This window comes from Melopsittacus undulatus, chromosome 5, assembly GCF_012275295.1.
Source record: "Melopsittacus undulatus isolate bMelUnd1 chromosome 5, bMelUnd1.mat.Z, whole genome shotgun sequence".
NCBI lineage: Eukaryota > Metazoa > Chordata > Aves > Psittaciformes > Psittaculidae > Melopsittacus > Melopsittacus undulatus.
In genome coordinates, this window is record NC_047531.1 from 34,218,185 (window position 1) to 34,237,847 (window position 19,663).

General features: G+C 39.4%; 1 protein-coding gene across 2 annotated transcripts in view; it reads right to left on the reverse strand.

The window, feature by feature from the left end:
- SEMA3D (semaphorin 3D) overlaps window positions 1-19,663 on the reverse strand; it is a 139,733-nt gene that overhangs the window by 119,149 nt on the left and 921 nt on the right. The window contains exon 1 of one of the 2 annotated variants that reach the window (XM_031048311.2): window positions 19,243-19,274. The exons of the other annotated variant lie outside the window; for it this stretch is intronic. The gene's annotated coding sequence lies outside the window, so the exon portion shown is untranslated. Of the gene's footprint in view, window positions 1-19,242; window positions 19,275-19,663 lie in introns of those variants that run through there. 2 annotated transcript variants of the gene reach the window in all.

Genomic DNA, 19,663 nt, shown 5'->3' on the forward strand with positions numbered 1-19,663 from the left:
ATTCTCATTTGAGCAGAAACAAAAGAAAATGTTGATTTCATGATAATAAGAAGCTTGCACAGCCAAGTGCTACAGCTAGAATGTGACGGCAAACATGATCCTGCCTCTCACAATGCGTCTGTTAAACAGAGGGAAAACAAAGGCAATGCTTTACTAAGTTAATTTAAAAATAACAAGACAACATTTTTACTTCCTTGGTGTCTTTCTCATTCAGGAATGATCCAGAGGTCCTGAGGAACACATGATTTCTTACTGCATAGTTAAAAAATGCACTTTAGTGTATATACATTAGAGTGGGAAGTAATGAAAGTGCAGACAGTTATCCTTTGGGATACTGATATAGGCAGCTCTTGTAAGTTATGTTTCACTGTTTCCAATGGAGGGGAGCATGGCTGCAAATCACTGGAAACTAACATATCAGCATGTCTGCTAGTGCTTTATTGTTAATAATCAAAATGAAAACAGCATTTTTTTTCTATTGTCTATGCAAATATACTCTCTGTATCAAAGTAATTAATGGGAGGCCTGGTTAGTCCTGTATACTAATAAGAGTTATATCTCTGCCTCCTCCTGTCTTCCAAAACAGCGAAGTCTTCTGCTCAGTCGTTGTTGAAGAACCAGACTAGATGATAGAATTGCCATGTCAGGTAGTAGAAATCTTCTGAAAATATAAGTGAATATTGCCATCCCAGAGATAAAGGAAATCGGATGAGGAACTTTTCCTTGTCCTAGATTAGAAACTAAAGGTAATAAAATAAAAATCTCTTTCTCTCCCAAGCTTGTTTACTTACAAATTTAGTAATTCTTTTATTTTTACATATACAAATTTGCAAATGTAACTGAAGTAAACTGATCAAAGGAACTGAAAACATATCACTACTGTTTCGTAAGACCCTGTATTAGTCAAACCATCCCTCGCTAACTTCTGATACTACTTCTATCTCCAGGGTTTGGGTAAAGGTCCCAGGACATTTTACTTAATCTTCTGCCTACCAGTCTGTGTCTCACTCACATATTTCAGGTTTTCTTCCTGTGTGGCCATACTGGGAGCACTCACAACCTAAACCCACAGGAAAGAAACAGAGAAGAACAGGAACTGCACAAAAGCCTGCCTGGACAAATTGAATAATGCTCCAAAATTTGTTAAGCACTAGTAGATGATTTAAATTCTCCAGTGTTATTGTTTTATCATTCTTTTAAAATCATAATTTAATGCTTTTATTCTCTGTGATCTAGTGCACTAAACACTGTAACTTAATGGTGACATATTAGAAAAACATTAATGTAAACTTATAATAATAATAATGTAAGTGTACTGACATATGTTTATGATTATTGTTGGAAATGCCTTTTGGGAAGGTTATATCAGATCTTCAAAATTTATCTTTAACCATGGCCCAAAATTTAAGGTTCTGTTAAATGCATTCAGCCGGAATCTTCCCAAGTCTCCATGTGAAGAAAGTATAGTCTTTCAAAACAGGCTGAGTCTGGCCATAACACAACAGGATCAGAGACATATTTCTGCAGCAGGGGAAAACACTTCAAACATCAGGGTGCCAGTCTGTCAGCACTTATCACTCAGTGGGTTATACTATCTCTCCAGCAGATTCCCCTTCCAAACTTCTACTTCATCACACTCCTGACCTTGCTGCAGACGGCCCTTTCAGCTGAGTTCAAGTCTGTATCATGTAAGACATGGAGAGTTTATTCACTGCTTCTCATTATCATTTCAGAACTTCGTTCATTGAAAGCCACAGTTATTGACTCTGCAGTTTTGGGTATGTTCCTGAAGGAGGAAGGGATTAAGAAAAGTCTAACCAAAAAAATGTTATTCTGCAAAGAAAACAAGAGACTATCTGCCTGTTCATGAGCAAATGATTGCTTCTGCGCCTGTTTGGTGTGCAAATTTCCATCCGAAAAATGGGATGGAAACTGAGACAGCCAGACCATATTGCACTCCAGCTAATAAAGTATTTCAGATCAAGAAAAACAGGCAAGGCTGCATCACTCTGGCCTGTGTCATACGGACTCTCCTCTTTTTTTTTTTTCCTTCAAACATTCTATTTGCTGTTCAAGCCAAGACAAGAAAAGAAATATTTTTAACCTTAAAGGTCTGACATAAGCCTCAAAATTAAATAGGCAGGGCTGAAGTGAGGCAGGTTTTACAGTTCTTAAGTAGCTACCCTTTGTTCCTTCCTTAACGGTAAAGTTAAGTCTGGGAAAACATTTCAAGCTTCAAGCAAACTGGTAAAAGCAGATTCAACTGCCTTTAAATGCATTGAAACCTATGCAGGTCAGGGTCACATGGTACTGAGTACTCTACAAATAAAGAGCAAGTGTCAATACCTTCCCTGATGAGCTTACATCTAAGAAGACAAAACAAACATAAGATGGGTGGAGGAAAAGCCTGTGTAACTACAGGGATATGGTACAGTCACCCTCAGTACAGCTCTGACTGGAGCTTCCAGACCCCAAGCCTAAATCTGTATCAATAAATAAAATGTGCCAGACACTATTTGCAGATCTTGAGACAAAGCAGCCTGGCACAGCTTCTGTCTACACAGCTAAATCCTCATTCCCGTCAAAACTGAGTTGTCTCCATCCACTTTGCCTGCTGGAACCCCTCCACAGATTATGATAGGGCAGTTTGGAAATGTGCTAGTTGATGAGCAAAACCCAGCCCAGTGAGCACACCAACAAACACTGCAGACCAGTACTGCCTTTTAAAATTGTTTAAAATGCAAATACAGATGCAACTTATCTGCCTCCCCTGTGGTCTCCTTGAGTGTCCCTGAACCCACAGTGGAAACGTGCCACTAACGCCATCAGCTGAGCAAGATAGGAAATCAGTGACAGAGCCAGCAAAGCATCCCATCAAGTTTTGGCTCTTGAAAAGCGCTGCCTTTCATTGTGTAATTTCTGTGGAAAATACGAGACGTGGCAAAGCCATGGAAAATATTCCAACAGTGTGAACACAGATGTCTGAACTGGACTAACATGACCCTCGGGTAGAAATTAAAAAGTGAAAGGACATCTAGGTTTTGTGAGGGTCTGGGCAGATAAATTACAGGTAAAACTTGTGAAACTCAACTCTGGTTCTGAAAAAGGCAGTGCTAAGCTAAAACATCAACTATTTTTTATGATCACTGAAACTGCTTTCAGAAAAAGCTTTGAGAAAGTTGGAAAAAAAAACAGCAAACAAATATCCAGTACAGTGCACACAAGTGTTCTCCTACAAGATCCTGCTTTTAGAGCTGTTCACCAGCTTCTCCGTGGATGTTCTTAGTTCACCTTCCATGAGATACAGACCTCAAAACAGAGGCGATAAAAGCCATGCAGGCTATGACAGGGGAGCACTACTAACCTCTGGTACTTGTCATGGTCCTTGTGCCACATGTCACCACCTCTTTTCAGCCAAAGGACCTGCTCATAGAGTCACTATCAAGGGCAGTCAGCATTAGCTGATTTACTTTAAAAAACTTAAGTTCAGTGCTGCTGTAAATGGATCTGCAGGACTGAGGACAGAAGGCTCATGATGAAATGAGAGTGGAAATAAGAAATAAGCTTTTAATATGGTAGGGGTTACAGACAGAGAAGGTTGTGTGGTGAATTCCTTGCTCTCTTTCACCACATGCCCAGAAGAAGGGATTAATAACTGATCACACTAAAGAAACTAGCAGAATTACTGCAAGCATCTTCTCAGCATATTCAGAAGATGAAATGCCGGTGTACGGGTTTTTTTTAATCAAATCGATTCGTGAGAGAGAAAAACTAAAACAAATAAATAATCTATGAGTCTTGGAAGAAAGAGTGTCAGGAAATGTTTTATGGCAAAGAACAGCTCTTCTGCCATCCAGTTCTTTGTTTTATTTTAATAATTCATGAGACTTGAGCTTCTGTAGCTTTTTTTTCTTTTCCTATTCCAGAAGCCTTGGGGGTGCTTCTCTTTTAATTTTGAGCCCACTCTTGGGCTGTGAATTCTTTTCCCAACATGTGAGTGTGAATGATATGAATGGAGATTGTGCAAATACTCACCTCTTCTCTTGCCGCTGCTCAAGTTATTTGCCTAACTCGTGAGAGCAATGAAAGAAACCTTTTTCTTTTCATGGGTTTATTTGAATCTGTGGAAATCTCCCTACATGCTTTATAAAGTCTTCTGCAGAACTGAAGGACTTCGTTTTGCTTGAAGAAACTCTGAAATCAGGAGCCACCAGTTTGATACAGAAAGAATCAGGAGTCTCAGCACTTACACATCCAGGGATTCTGCATGTCCAAAAAAGGCTCACAGGAATAAATCAAACAATACCACAGAACAGTTTCTCTTCCAACCTGGGTACAAGGACAGCAGCAAAATTGCCACCATGACTCTGGCTCCAGCTACAAACCATAAACATTAAAAAAAACAGGTGCTACAGAAAGCAGATGAATAAGGTTTGTCTTGTATACTGTGCCTGTAGACACAGATTTAATAGGCCAAATCCAATTCTTTCAAGTTAAGGGAAATGTGTTGGTCTCTCCAATCACATTCTCTTTGATTTATTTATTAACATAATTTGTGATGTGATATAAAAGCACACAGCAAGCTGTTATACTCCCTTCCACAAAGCAGTCACCCAGATGCTCAACAGGCATGGCAGTGATGATCCTAAATTAAATCCTGCATGGTTTTCCTGAATACCATACAATCCTGGCAACACCATCAATGAGCATCTGGGAAATTGCCTCCACCAGCCACCGGTGTGGAAGCCTATACAGATCCACCAGCATAGAAGCCTGTCCCATTTCAGCAGCAGAGACTGGAGATGGTATCTTTTGCTCTGAGTTTGCAACAGCATGTTTATCTGAAGGTGAAGGGGAAAGGAAAACAAAGCAAAGAAAAACAATAACTTAGCACACAGATTATTTGACTGAATCTTCTGGCCCTGAAAAAGGCTCCCATGTTGACAATGAAGAGATTCACCTCAGCTCACTGCCTCAGAGCACTGCAACCTAAGTAAACTAAATATTTTGGACTGGGGTTTGCTGTCAGAGCCGCTGCTTTCCAAGCTCTTGCTGTCATTGATATCCCAAAGTCTTTAAAGGCAATTAAAAATTAATTAAAGAAACACTACAGATCCTAAATTCAGTCATCTGAAAACTAGGTGTCAGTTTATCTAGTTTCCATTTACAATCATTAGAAAGAAACAGGCACTTCAGTGACTGATTACTCCCAGCCACTTCAGACTTCTTGGATGGGAAGCTGAGGTGTCTCCCTTCCTGCTGATTAGACAGCAAAACTACATGACTAGCTTAGCTGAGATCCTTAGAGCCTGCCCTTTTGAGCCCTCAATCAGGGTTATCAAATGGGCATGGAGCTCAAACAGGTGGAGTCACAAGGCAAATAAAAAACACTTGCACAAAAAGATCTTTAAAATGGGAGGAGATCAGGGGCCTGAAAAACGTAACTACAAACAATTTCTATCAAAACATATCTGAAAATTGGTGCTACAGGTACAATGTTTTGCTGTCACAAGAAACAAATTCTCAGCAGCTATGGACTTGTCTATTTTCACCTTCCAAAATCCCATCAGATCTATTGCAAGAAACTATTTACAGCTATAGAAGAGCAAATCAGTATACATTCAGGGCTCCAAGACAAATGAGAATAGTAATACCTCATTTCTGAGGTACCTCTTTGTCCTCTGACATACTTGTTAACTTTTTTCAGAGAAGTTTTAACTCATGCTTTTTGTACACAGCATGTAATCCAGTGAGGCTCTGAGTGCAGGTGAACTTTAAATCGACGGCTGTAATACAGGTGATAATATTAATAATACCCACTTCTGTTGTGCATATCTCTTGCACACTTCAAAAGCTGTCTGTATCACTCACCCAAATTGTTTTGCTTAATGTGATCCTACCTGGTGCAACAGGAACAATCAGTGCTGTGTCAAGACAGAGGAAGCTGCTGCAAACCCTTGGGTTACTGGAGATATTGCTGCAGCTGAATTTTGTCTGATTGCTCCACTTCAAAATTTTTGCTGTTTTTTGCTGTTAATCTTGGAAAGCCTCCAAAATAAACCTGATAAAGTCCTAAGCACCACAAAAGATGCATTCTTCCCCATACTTGTAAATCATCTTTGGCACACTTCCCAATTTCAGTAATTATAGATTTCCTCCAAGCTCCCTGCACATTGCCTGTAGCTATAATACTTTGTATGATCCGTCTTCTAATTCAGAAAGCTACAGCAAGCTATTGCATGAATCCCGTATTAGACAGTAGAGTAATTCAATACTAAAGCACTGTTTAATAAGTCTGTGTATGGTTTTCTTGATGGATGTTACACTGATGATCTATTTTTTTGTATTATTTATACTGCAATAGTGCCTAGAAGCCCCAGTCAGACGCAGAACCCCATAGTGCTGTACACCTATGGAGGAGGACACAAGAGCCTCACCTCCTTGCAGCAGAGGGGTTGGAACTAGATGATCTTGAGGTCCTTTCCAATCCTAACTATTCTATGATTCTATGGTTATAGTCTAAGTACATAATGAATGACACCAGATGTATAAAATGGTCAGTGGGAGCAGAAAGTGAAATAGTTGTTAATAACTGTAACAGGCTGAGCATAACAACTACTTTGCTATATGTAGGCAATGTTCCTATTTGATAGAAGCTTCTGGCCCTGAAAAAGGCCAGAGACCTGTGGACAAGCACTTATACACAGTCATCTTCTGTGTGTCTGAAGCACTGGGCACTTGGAAGCCTATTTCACTGCCTACATGAGGCATCTCAGTGAGATTCGGAGGGTATAAACCAGAGGAAAGATGTAAGTACTTCCAGAGGATGATTCAAAGCCCCTGAATTAGAGCATAAAGCAGATGATGTGAATTCACAGGTCTGGAGTCACTCAGGGGAACAATTAGGACTTTGGGGTGCCAAGGGAGCCCAGCAAGAAGCTGGTCTGAGTGCAGTTCACATAATCTCTGCCTTTATACCCTTACACATTGACAGTGCAGGATATATATGCTTCCATTTCTGCAAGAGGAACATCCAAGAAACCTTATAGTGTTCAGGAGCATAGTGCCTAGTTCAAGTCTAGGCTCTCCAGGGAACCAGTAATAGGTACATCTCTCATCTAACACATTAAGTCTCACTCAATTTGAAAATGGGCTTTTAAGCTCACAGCCTTCTGACTCAAGTATACCTCTTTAATTAGAGAGTTATTTCTTGTCCTGATCTGAGTCAGGACTGCTTCATACCCAGATAAAATCCCCACCATGTTTAGATCTTCTGTGCAAAACTTAAATCCCCCTCTAAGTTTTCAGGACAGTTCAGCTCTGATTTCCCAAAGCAACCAGTGTCGGGTCTGCAAGGTCAAGAAAAAGCAATAAATATCAACTCCCACAAATATATTTTGCTCTTCTAAATTCAGCACATTTTAGACATTCCCAAACGTAAGTCTAGTCCAGAATCTACAGGCTCTCCAACAACAGGTCCTTGTCCCTGAAACGATTGGTTGCTCACTCATCCCTCTGTCTTCATCAAAAAGGGGCTCTCCTTTTCTCTGAAAAGCCAGAGAAGCAGGCAAATGACAAGCAGTTGTGAGGGGAATAAGAGTCCACCTGTGTGAAGATGAGCTCTAGAGAGGCTGGAGGTGGGAGCTATCAAACCAAGAGGAACAAAGCCTGAAAGCAGGCCTTTTCTTTGGAGTGGAAACCAAAGACAGTAAACTAGTTACAAAGAGATTTTGCTGTCCTGCAGGGTAACAAATATAATAACACAAAGGAGGGCTCTATCACAGAGTCACATTTACAGCAGGATAAACTAATTAAGCTCATCCTTCTTTGAACTGTGAACTTGTGCAATTGCAAGGGTTAGTAGGGGCCTCAGATAGGTCATCTTGGTCTTCCCCATGAGTCTTTGTTCATAAAATCATAGAACACCAGGTTGGAAAGGACCTCAAGGATCATCTGGTCCCACCCTTCTTGGCAAAGTTTGACCTAGACTAGATATCTTAGCACCCTGTCCAGACAAATCTTAAAAGTGTCCAATGTTTGGGAACCTACTACTTTCCTGGGAGATTATTCCAAAGACTGATTGCTCTCATTGTGAAAAATTTTCCTCTTGTGTCCAACCTAAATCTTACTGAGAGTAACTTGTACCCATGATCCCACATCCTTTCCATGTGAGTCCTTCTAAAAAGGGAGTTTCTATCTTCTTTGTATCTCTTAACCTTTCCTCAGATCCTCAGCATTCTACAGCTGCTTTGCATACGGACCTTCAGCAACTCTAACAGAAGATCACATAGTTTTTGTAGCTCCCATCTGAATAATATTAATTTTCCTACATGCCTTTTTTCTTTAAACTCAATGCCCATAATTATAGTTTCTCTGAGAATCAGCCACATTAAGGAGGTAGCTACCACCTGGAGGTAACACAGTACTTTCAACATGGGGCTGTTGTATAAAAAAAAGAGACATTAGGAATTGATTTCCGAAAGAGTGCAGCTCCCATTTAGTTATTAAGACCTAGATTTGTCAAATGTAGATACTGGATACAACATTCATTAGTACTATGTGCACCAAAGCACTTTGGGGATATTGCTAGTCTGCATAAGGACTGCTTCAAAGAAACAGAAGTGGGAACCCTATCATTTAGTTAGTTTTTAATAAAAGACTTCCTGAAAGTTTTATGAGAAATAACAGGAGAAAAACACAAGTTCTTTGAGGTGGTTTCTGTCATCCCATTAAAACAACATCTCTGCAAACACACTCATTACAGAATTTTTTTTCCCTTAAAATCAAGCTGAGTTGATTTTATTTGATTCTTTTATTCTTAAGATAATATTCATCTTGCCTAAGTTCAACCATCTAAAGTTCAGGCATTGTCTTGGCTTCCTTCAGAGAGGGTGGAGACAAACACCGCTGGGGTGAATTCATCCCCTGTTGCCTCATGTCTGTACTGAAAACAGGAAGATTATGTGACCACCTTACACTACACACAAGTGAAATAAATCCCATCTTAATTAGTTTTTCTACTCGTCATATTTGCATGGATCCCATTCTCACAACACCAGCACTTTCTGATCCTGTAATTCTCACACTCTTTCTATGACAAAAGGCAGTTTTTACCAATTTACATCATACAAAGCTGAGGCAGGTAGAGGCCAAGATCTAGACCTGCAAAGGTATTTAGCAAGTTAATTGACAAAAATATGTAGCTTTCAGTCTCAGCTGACTATCACATAATGATACAGACAAGAAGTGGTAGTCGGGTGCCTTTAGGAATTTGCTAGGATCTAAGCAGAAATGACTTGCCTAAGGACGTACGTCATGGAATTAACCCCATGTCTCTTGAGCTGCTGTCTAACCTTCAGTATGTCATTAACATAAAGCAAATCCTCTGCTGTTTTTGGAATTAAACTTTTGAAGTATTTACAGTTATGTCTTCTTCGTCAACCTCAAACAAGTTACGCAGACTCAAATCCTTTAGTTTCTCCTTATGAATCAAACCTGACTCAAAGCCTCCCTTCTCATTTTTATGGCTCTTCTCTAAGCACTCCTTAGATGTTAACTTACCAGTAACAGCACAATGAGGCCAAATTTTGTGTTGCATTTTTAAGTGTTACTTTGATGGAAGTAAACACACAAACACCAGCATAAAGTTGGATCTTTCACTAAAATCACTGAATATATTGTGTTCACCTCAATGAGCACAGAGTTCTGCTCTAGTATGTAGCATTTGAGCACTCTGTGTCACAGTAAAATGCACTGATATTGTCTGTTGCACTTACAGAAATAATTTACCAACATCTCAAAATTGAAATGGCTTGTCAACATGAATGTCCAGACACAGTAAGACGTGAATCAGCACCATACCGACTGCTTTGCAATCACATCACAAGGAACTGTATATTAGACTTTTAATTAGAAAACAGCTTATTTCACTTCAAAAGCAGCCTCAGGACATAAGACACTGTGACCCGTCATGCAGAGAGTAAGTACGAAGGACACACCACGCTGTACACTGTTATTCTAGTTTAACAGCATGCAGACTTCCGCATGTAGACAAACCTTATCAGACCAGAACAGGCTTCAGTAGTGGAAGATATGTGTTTCTTAGAATAATCTTGGGGAGAACTGCTGAATTCTAAGAGTGTCCTCTGACTTGCCTGGGACTTGCACCTAGATCACAATAAGGGTCAGTTTATAAAATTGGCTCCATTCATTTAATCTGTGATGATTTTTCTTTTTTCTTATTACTACCTCAGTAAGGTGAAACAGAAAAGCAAGTTTCTGGAGGGAGAGAGACAACAGCCTCACATTATTCAAACAAATGACATGATAAAGCACTGTTTTGAGTACTACACAAGGGCAGTTCTCCCCTTCTACATCAGCAGCCTTGATCTCTAAATAATCAAAACAATCCTGTATCTACTTTGAATTATCACCAAAGTCCATCCCTATTTTGTTTTCAGAAGTTACAAGCACAGACTACAGATAGCTTATGGGAATCATACGGGTAAAACATAATGCATCTTGCAAAAGAAATGCTTAATTGTGACAGGTTTTCCAGACTGCAGATTAGAGAGAACAACTAATCAACTCCTATATTAAACAGACCAAAGAAACCTTACACAGTTGCCTTTATATTTAACCCAGTAGCTTGGACTAGTGCTGGTCTTTTAGGAGGAAACATTGGAGACACTGACAGAGGATCCCGGATGTATCTGATTATAATGCCCATAGAGTCTTGGTTTGATCTACAGAACAAACTGTTTTCACAGTGTCAGTCATTAATTTCTCCATCTTCCACAAGCACCTTTTCAGCTTTTCTAACTGCTTGTGCTCACACCTCTTCTCCTGTGTGGCTCAAAGAAGGATGAAGAGAGACAGCACAGTTTTAAAAGGATCTTGTCATCCAAGAACCTGAATGCTATTGAGAACAGAATGAACAATACAGTGGCTACTGCAGGGCCTTGTGAGATTCCCCCAGGGACATCACAAGACCATTGCAACCTCTGCTGATATTTGCACCAAAGATAACAAGGCTACTTATATTCAAAGCCACTGTGTTCCACTTATTTTGGCCTTACATACTCATCATAAGGATGAGTGTAGTGCTTTATAGATAGTCTAATAATTTGTCTTAGAGGTCTCAGATCCCACTTTCCATTGTGTCATGTGAATTCATGGATGGAAAACAAAACACAATCAATTCAAACACTTTCCAAAATGCTTTTCTGACATCACTTTAGTGGCATTTACCTTGTTTGCAGGGAAAGGAAGGAAAGAAAAAACAAAAAGGATGGAAAGTACTTTTTTCTTTTAAATACCATTCATTAGAACAGATTTCATTATCCTTACAACAGGATGATAACCTAGGATAAAAATAGAAATAAAGCCTTTCTTTACTAAGTAAATTACTATCCATATTTCAGCACTAACCAACTGTAGAACAGCTGTGCCTATGATATCAGTGGCATAAATGTTATCACAAAGTCATTTTTTTCCCATTGTCACGAAAACCTGACACAAGGACTGAAATCTGTCTGAATTTCTCTCCCTTTAACATGCAAAACTGCTACTGAATAGAGCACCTCTAGAGAGTGAGGTTTTCTCATCATGTCTGAACCATTTCTGGGAATTGACAGGATACGGGTAACTTTGCCTGCAGTTCCTACAAAAGCACAAGAGACAGTTAAACTGTAAGAAGCAGATGAAGTTTCAGAAGGGAGGAGTCTGGAGGCAGGAGCAGTTTGTCCTGTGCCCTGAAACCACCTGGAGAACTGCTGCAGCAAAGAGGCAAGGACAGGCAATTCCAGCTGAGTGGCCAAGCCCTCATGCCATAGGACACTGACTGACAGACTGACAGCCAACACAGACCTAAGAGAATGTAAAAAATTGGGAAAAAGTGTGCAGAATCTCATCCTTGATGTTAAACTAAACATGATCATTTCATTCTGCATATTTTTCTTTTGCCTTGAAATCAGATGTTTGCAATTCAAAGAGGAAAACTCCCTGTACTGTTTGCTGCATATACCTCCTGCTTTCCCATCAGACTGTGAAAAGGTACAGAAATGCCAATTGGAGCTTTCAGCAGTGTTTTGTGCATAAGTATTTAGTCTGCATCCTTACACATCAATGTACAACAGCAGTAAATGGAGAATAAAGAACAAACCTTCCATCACTGTGAGAGTCAAAGCACAACAATTTGTCTGTCACTACATTTTCAGCGCCATCAAAGAGATCAATGTCTGTGTTACGAGTTTCAAAACGGTGCTCATGTCACTATTTAGAAAGCAGTGAGATGTAGCAAAGTCACAGGAAGTAAAGGACACAGAAGGTTCAGGCTCATGGCCACAGACAGCATAATTGATTTGTACTTAAAAGTGCAAATCTATCCAGGAAAAAATAAAAGAGAAACCAAAACAAATCCCAAAACAAACCAAACCAAAATAAAACGAATTTTCAGAGGGATACTGTAAGAGTATCAGTCTACCATTTCCCCCTTCACATATATTTTATATTGTGAGTTTAATAAATCTTCAGCCTAAGCAGTCTATAATGATTTTTCCTAAGCTGGAAAATCTTCTTGTATGAAAACTCCTTTAATTTCACTGAAAGGTGAACAGTTTTTTGGATGTTATCTTGTGAAAGGTATTTCTTTACCATAGATTCATTTTTCACTTTTTTCAAGCTGAGGTAGCTTTATGAGATAATAAATGTCTGCTGTTTGTAGATGTCACTAGAGGACTATAAACACCAAGTCAGAACTACAGAACAAATCTGTATGGTGCAAATGGTATTACCCAGGACACTCATATAAAGAAGATGATAGACAACACAGAGCAGCAGACATAAATGAATCTTTTCTTCTAGAAACAGGACCTAAAAGTCCCTTAGGCCCAAACAATGTTAACTATCTCAGATTATGCAACCTTAGATGCATCAGTTCTTTCCCTTTTTCCTCAGTTAGCTGGGACTGACATTTAAAAAAATGCCTACAGTCAGCTTTTTTCAAAGCCTTCAGAACTTTGTGTTCAATTTACAAAATAATGAGTCCTAAAATAAACTCCTCAGATTTCATCAGATCTGAGAAAACCTCAATTCTGACAACATTATATACTGTAGAAGACATCAGATCAACAGGCCACAATGATTCAGGCAGTAGTTATGTCAAGCATCCTTGTCTATTAAAATTGCTTCAACCAAAATATTAGATTAATAACAGAGATTTAAAATCTTAACTGTCTTTTCAGTCAGCCAGGTTCAGCATCAGAGACAAGTATAAAACCTGCCTTTTGCTGTTACCAGGCTTTGCATGTAGCCAAACCTGCTTAACAACACATCCCCCATGGCACCTGTGCCATTGGGTATGCATACAATAAATTCCTGGTTATTCCAAACTGTTCAGTGCCTGTGGTGCTCAAAAACAGGCATTACCCTGCCCACCTTACTTGCAAAGCCAAGGTGAGCTCCAAGCATGCCCAGCTCTCCCACATAAGACCTACCTCCCCCAACACCTTTTATCCAGAAGTCCCAAGATTAGTGCATTCCTTCAGGAACAAGTAGGACTGGACTCCAGTGTAGTTCAGTATCAAATAGGAACTATCAACACTGATGCCAAAACATTAATTGGAGCAGGTCCAGAGAGAGAAATCATATCCCTGAAAGGTGATGTTCTGACTATGCCACACCACAGTCCTTTTCTGTTGGGCCTTTGATAACAGGGCACTTGCGACAAAGTGGAACCATGGTAGCTGAGAAAGTTGTGGTACCAAGCACCAGCAACACCACCATGTAGACCACAAGTGAAAAACAGATCACCTCAGGCAAGAGCAGGCACCTGAACCACTGAAATACATGATAGGAATTTTTTTATTACTATTATTTTAGATTTTGACACAAGGAAGACTACCCTACATAGATACCTATCTGCTTGAAGAGGTCATGGTTGAGGATCCTAAATGAATTTAGATGCTTAAATCTGCAGCTCAGGGACTAAGCTGTAGGGTACTCTTCATGACCTGGGGCTTTGGAGATCACACCACAATAACCCATGCAGTGACAAGAAGCAATAGCACTTGCTTACTGCTTCAGTTGCTAGCTTGTCTTTAAAACTCTCCTCTCCAAATGCTTTCAGTCTATATTGTTAACTTAAATATCTGGTTTTCTCTTTCAGCTTTTAGAGCTGCTCATGTCTTCTAAAGACATAGCACTGGCCTTAACCTGTACAAATGATTCCACTAATTTCAGTTACATGTCTCTAATTTACACCAACTGAAGACAGAGCTTGTTGTACCTTGATTATTTTGGAACAACCATCGTGTGCTACTGTCATCCTCATGGACACTGTCCACTTCCTTGGTGCAGCAGCTGTATCTAACACAAAGGCTTAGTCTCTAACTCAAAATATTACATGGCTCAATGGATCCAAGAACTCCAGATTTGTTCATGTGAAGACTTTGTGCCTCTAGAAAATCCTTAACTTCTTTATAGTACACCTCCCCAGAATAAAGTGGATTCTGTGAAGTTGCATTGTTCAGAAATTAATCTGCTAAACTATGGAGGTCACAGGAACCAAAAGTCAGGTTAACTCAATGTAATTAATTTGTTGAGGCACCAGCCCAAATTTGCTGTTTACAATAGGGGATCTCATAATGCCATTACAAATTGAATTTTGCCCTGATGCTTGTATTATTCAAGCAATTGAAAAACAGGCTGAGATCTCTGTTTATTCTATGAAATAAAACTGATTCTGTTACTTCTATTCTGGAGGAACATGTGATTCTCAGTCTTCTGTGCTTGCTGACTGTTGCCCTACACTATGGTTGAACGCTGGTTTAGGTTTTTGTTTAGCTGTACACACCACCGATACTGAACACAAGAGGACCTCCATTTCTGACCCGGACCAACAGATGCTACTTCACTGAATGAGAACAAGTCCACTGCTTGTAGCTAATAACTATACAAAAAGAATTGATAAATCATGACTGTCCATATCTCATGCATGCTTTCTACTGAAAACAAGATTTTAAAGAAATGTAGAAGACAAACAAATTTGATCCTGCATCTCCTCTGATTTCTGTTAAGCAGCAGCGGATCTTCAGATATGCAACACGCTATCACCCTGCTAGGACATACTGTAGTAGCTTTGAAGATTTATTTATGTCTTTAATAAATGTTTTCAGGCACCTGTTTAAAAAAGAAAGCAAGTTGTGAAATCAATTAAATGGTTGGTATTTTCTAAGCAGGTGGAAGCTGTCAGTAAAACAGTGAGAAGAACCTTACAGTTAAGATTGGATCTTTGTGTAAATCTTGGAGAAAAGGAACTGCATTTGCAGAAGTTTATCACTACTTGTCATTGTCCTTCATTTTATTTCCTCTCTTAAAGCGTAGCTGTTCAGCTCTTTTGATACCAAAGGGTATTATGAACAGTTTTCCTCTATTACACTGTTCCTAAAGGCTTTTAATGTAAGACTTCATAAAACCTCTCATATGTGTATTATAAAATTACAGGGAATAAGTTCCATATGGAAAATTAATCATATTTCTTCTTACTGTTTTTTAGCAGAGATTCTGACGTTAAGCACGAGAGCAACAGACATTGTTTTAATTCTTCATTGTGGAAGGGAAAAAAAATGAGCTTTTTGCCTTGGGTTAAGAAAGGATTTTTTACATACTCCCTCTTGCAGTGTCTCCCTTGCAAAACCAAAAAAGGATTTCAGAGGGACAAAAAGTAACCACAATTATATGGAGTGTGTCATTGATAAATTCCAGGGGAATATAACAAGCTAGGTAGGCACATACCATTAGATCTAGCTGTGCAAAATGTTAAAACGCTAGCCAAGATTAAGCTGGAATATTTGGCCACATCAGCCCTTGGGACTGCATTCAACTTTTAAAAGACTTGATCTCACTCTAGATTTAAACTTTAGCAAAATACCTCTTTCAAGAGAGCAATTTACACAGCAGTCTGTCTTTAAACATGTGCTTCAGTCCCTTGAAGCCACTACATACAGAGAGACTGAGAACAGACCTAAGGCTGTCATGAAATGAAAGATCCACTTCTGTGCAATTTTCAGTTAATCCTAGGCTTTCTGTTTCCAGTGCATTTACTCCTGAGTTACGCTGATGCAAGATGAGATGATACTCAGGGCTGCAGTGACTTCAGGATTTTTGGAAGGGGTCATTCCAGGAAAATTGGAAAGTTCTCCCTATCCTCTTGGAAAAACAACAAAACAAAACAACAGTCCAGCATGTCACTGGAGTATGCTCAGATGTTACAAAACTTTTAGCCTCTCTTCTTCTGTATGACATCTTCTTCCTGCAAGTCTCCTGATGCACTGACCAACTAGATTGGAAACAGTTTAATTACTTATATTTATTTTGCTTTTAAACTGACCACATTAAATGAAGCAGCTCACACTATTCTTCTGTTTACAATAACACAGAAAGAAAAATAAACAAAGATGTGCAAAAAGATACAGAAAGCTGACTAATATATACAGTGTGAAATTCAGGCAGTGCAGAAGGTCCTCATGAGTTCCGGGTAACTCTAAGGCATGACTCTAAGGTAACTCTTTAGCCATATTTATGCAGAACCGTTTAGGATTTGTCCTGCAACTTAAGGTTGCAAATAAATACCTTTAATGTACTGTGCTTAGTCTGATCAGTGAAGCTGACTATAAGGTAAACTGTTAGGTACCAACAGAGCTCTGAACCTTAATCACATTTTCCATTTATGCTGTGGGGAAGTGCAAAGGTTTAGTTAACTCCAGTATAATGTTCTAGGCTTAAATACCACACCCATTACTCTGATAGTCAAATTGAGTCAATAATTCAACCCAGATGGGAGTCCAGGTTCATCTTGGCTTATTGTTATCTGCTTTGACCATTGGGCTGTATGACTCCCATAAATTATTTTGCAGTTCCTACTAAAAGAAAATAAATCCACATGATGCTAAATGCTGCCTCCCAGCTGTAATGCAAACTGGAATTTTGGACCACAGCACTGCTCCCTGACTCATCCTGGATCCTCTCCATGTGACGTTGGATCCATCTAAGCTGGGGAATAAGGGGAATAAAAGGGCTGGGGTTTTCTTTTTTCCTTCCTTTTTTTTTTATCACTCACTGTCCAATAACACGTTGATGCTCATACAGCCTGTCTCTAGGATATGAAAAATAATTCCAGAGAGGGGCCCTTCTGAATACACAAGGATAGAAAAGATAAAAGGGCTAAAGATTTATAAAAGAATAATTTAAACACTGATTCATTGCCATTGCTAAATTTACAAAATATATAAAACCCAGACAGAAATGTGGGGCAGGAGGGAGATTGCATTAAGTACCACAGAGGTGAAGTGCTATAAAAGATAAAAACAGCACACCCATGGAGCAAAAATTTGTGTCACACATAGTTTAAATACAGCCACCATGCTTCACATCTCATGGGCCTGGTTTTACTATGAGCTCCTCTGTTGCTTGTTTGTAGTTGGAGACAATCCAAAAAGCAAGGAAAACAAACACATCACAGGTTCTCCACATCTATTTGGTTTAACAACACTTAGCATGCACCTTTGCCATTTTCCATGGGTTATAAAGACAAAGTGCCAACTATAGCTCTGGCTATCCCACAGGCTGTTTTGCCAGGAGCACATGGTAGGAAAGCCTGCTTAACCAGCATTGAAGGATTCCCTCATGTAGGAAACCTCAAAGAGTATAGAGGTGGCTCAGTGGCCAATTCCAGTACCAGACGTTTCAGCCAAAAAAATGCCAGCATGAGCTGGGAATTCAGCTGATTCCCAGCTGATGAATCAGCCTCTCTGGAGCCACAGGTAACCAGTATACTACATTGCAGTAGTGCACAGTGGAGAGACACCTGAGATTACAGCTTCTGTATCTTTAACAGTAAAAAAGAGGAAAGAGAGAAAAAGCAAAAAAGGGATTCAAAAGGAATCCAGAAATACATCATTATTTTGACCACCTGAAGCTGACAGCATGCTCACAGAGTGACTCTGAATGACTATAACCTTCTGAAAATTAAACTGCCAGGACCCTGACTATGTAGAACAGTTACACCTCCACTTGTTCTGCAATAGAACATGGGAAAAGATGCTGACTATATCCCCTTTGCCAGGGCCACAACAGAGAGAAGTTTTGTTTAATTCTTTGGCTTTGTTTTTTAATACCTTAGTGCTTACAATGCTGATTTGCTTAATTATCATTATCCAGCCTCTGAGAACTAATGATGCAGTATCCACAAACACTTGAAAATGCTCTTTCCCATTGAACAACATCAATTTCCATTTAATATTCTAGCTTAATTAAAACTTTTTTTTTCCTAAGGCCTTTTTTCTTTTAATTCAACTTCAAAATCCCAGTAGAATTTCTAGAGTGCAGTATAATTTGCATAATTGTGGTATCTACAGTGAAAACATCACCTCTCAGAAGAAACAAACAAGCAAACAAACAAAACTATTAAGAGGTAGAGTGAGATCAGGGCTATTGGAGTTGAGAGAAGAAGGAAGAATCTTGGCAGAGGGGTCCAAAAGAGATATCTCTCTTTTGGATATCTCAGAGCAGCTGCCCACCAAGCCAAAGCTGCGGGCAGGAATACAACTTAAAATTATACCTTTCTGAGATGTAGCCCCTTACTCAACACTACCAGGAGGCACTTCTGTCTTCCTGGAATTATGGTCCTGGAAGCATCTTATACCAGCTCTTGTTTTTGCAGCTGTTCTTATAGCTTGAGATGCAGCAGAGGATACTGGTGAAGCTGCTATTTCCATTTCTGGTTAAAGCGCTCTATGGGAAGAGCCCACATATGGGCTGTGGGTGACTTTGGCTCAAAACGCTTCTGCCTGGTTTGGAACACATCTCTCTGTGCTTCAGCACTGCACCTTAACAGGGGGTCTGCTCTGTTGCCCATACCCTAATAATCCCTTTTGGATTGATCTAGTGCTAAGAAGAGGGGAAGTAAATTTAGTTTCTGGATCTCCGGCTTGTCCAGATGTCCAAGCCAAAACAAAGCTCAAATAAAAGTGAAGCCAAACTGCTCAGCCTTATCAAGGCTAAAATGCTTATATTTATGAAGCATCTCATAGCAGGACTTGTCTTGGAAATCTAAGGAGGTGTGAAACCTGCAGGATTTAGTTATCTCTGATAGTAGGATTACAATGAATTAAACCATCCTAATTCCTCTTCAGAAAGCTATTCAGACACCCAAATGTAGTAAAGATTTTGGCCCTTACATACCTTACAAGAAATGACGAGTACTGCTTTTCAGGATCAGGCCCATAATAAGCTAAACAAACTCATAAAAAGGTAAAGATTAAAAACACATCAGCTATAATGAGAGTTTGAAAAACAGTATCATAATATTGCACTACCTAGCATTAAAACTTTCTAGGGGTAAACAGTGAAGTCTACTTGTTCCCTAGATTTGTAAGTAGTAAAGATAAAGTGGCACACTAAAAGCCTTGCAAAAGTTCTTGCCTGCATCTCCACGGCCTCTGTCAGAGCCTCAGATGCAGCATTCAGCTGCTGCTTTCTCAGCAGAGTGCTCTCTGCTTATAGTCAGACTGCCCCATTGATCTCTATTGTTCTTGGATTAATCTTCCCAATTCGAATCGAAGTGAAGCTTTTTATGAGGAAGCATAGGTGGCTGCTTTGCACT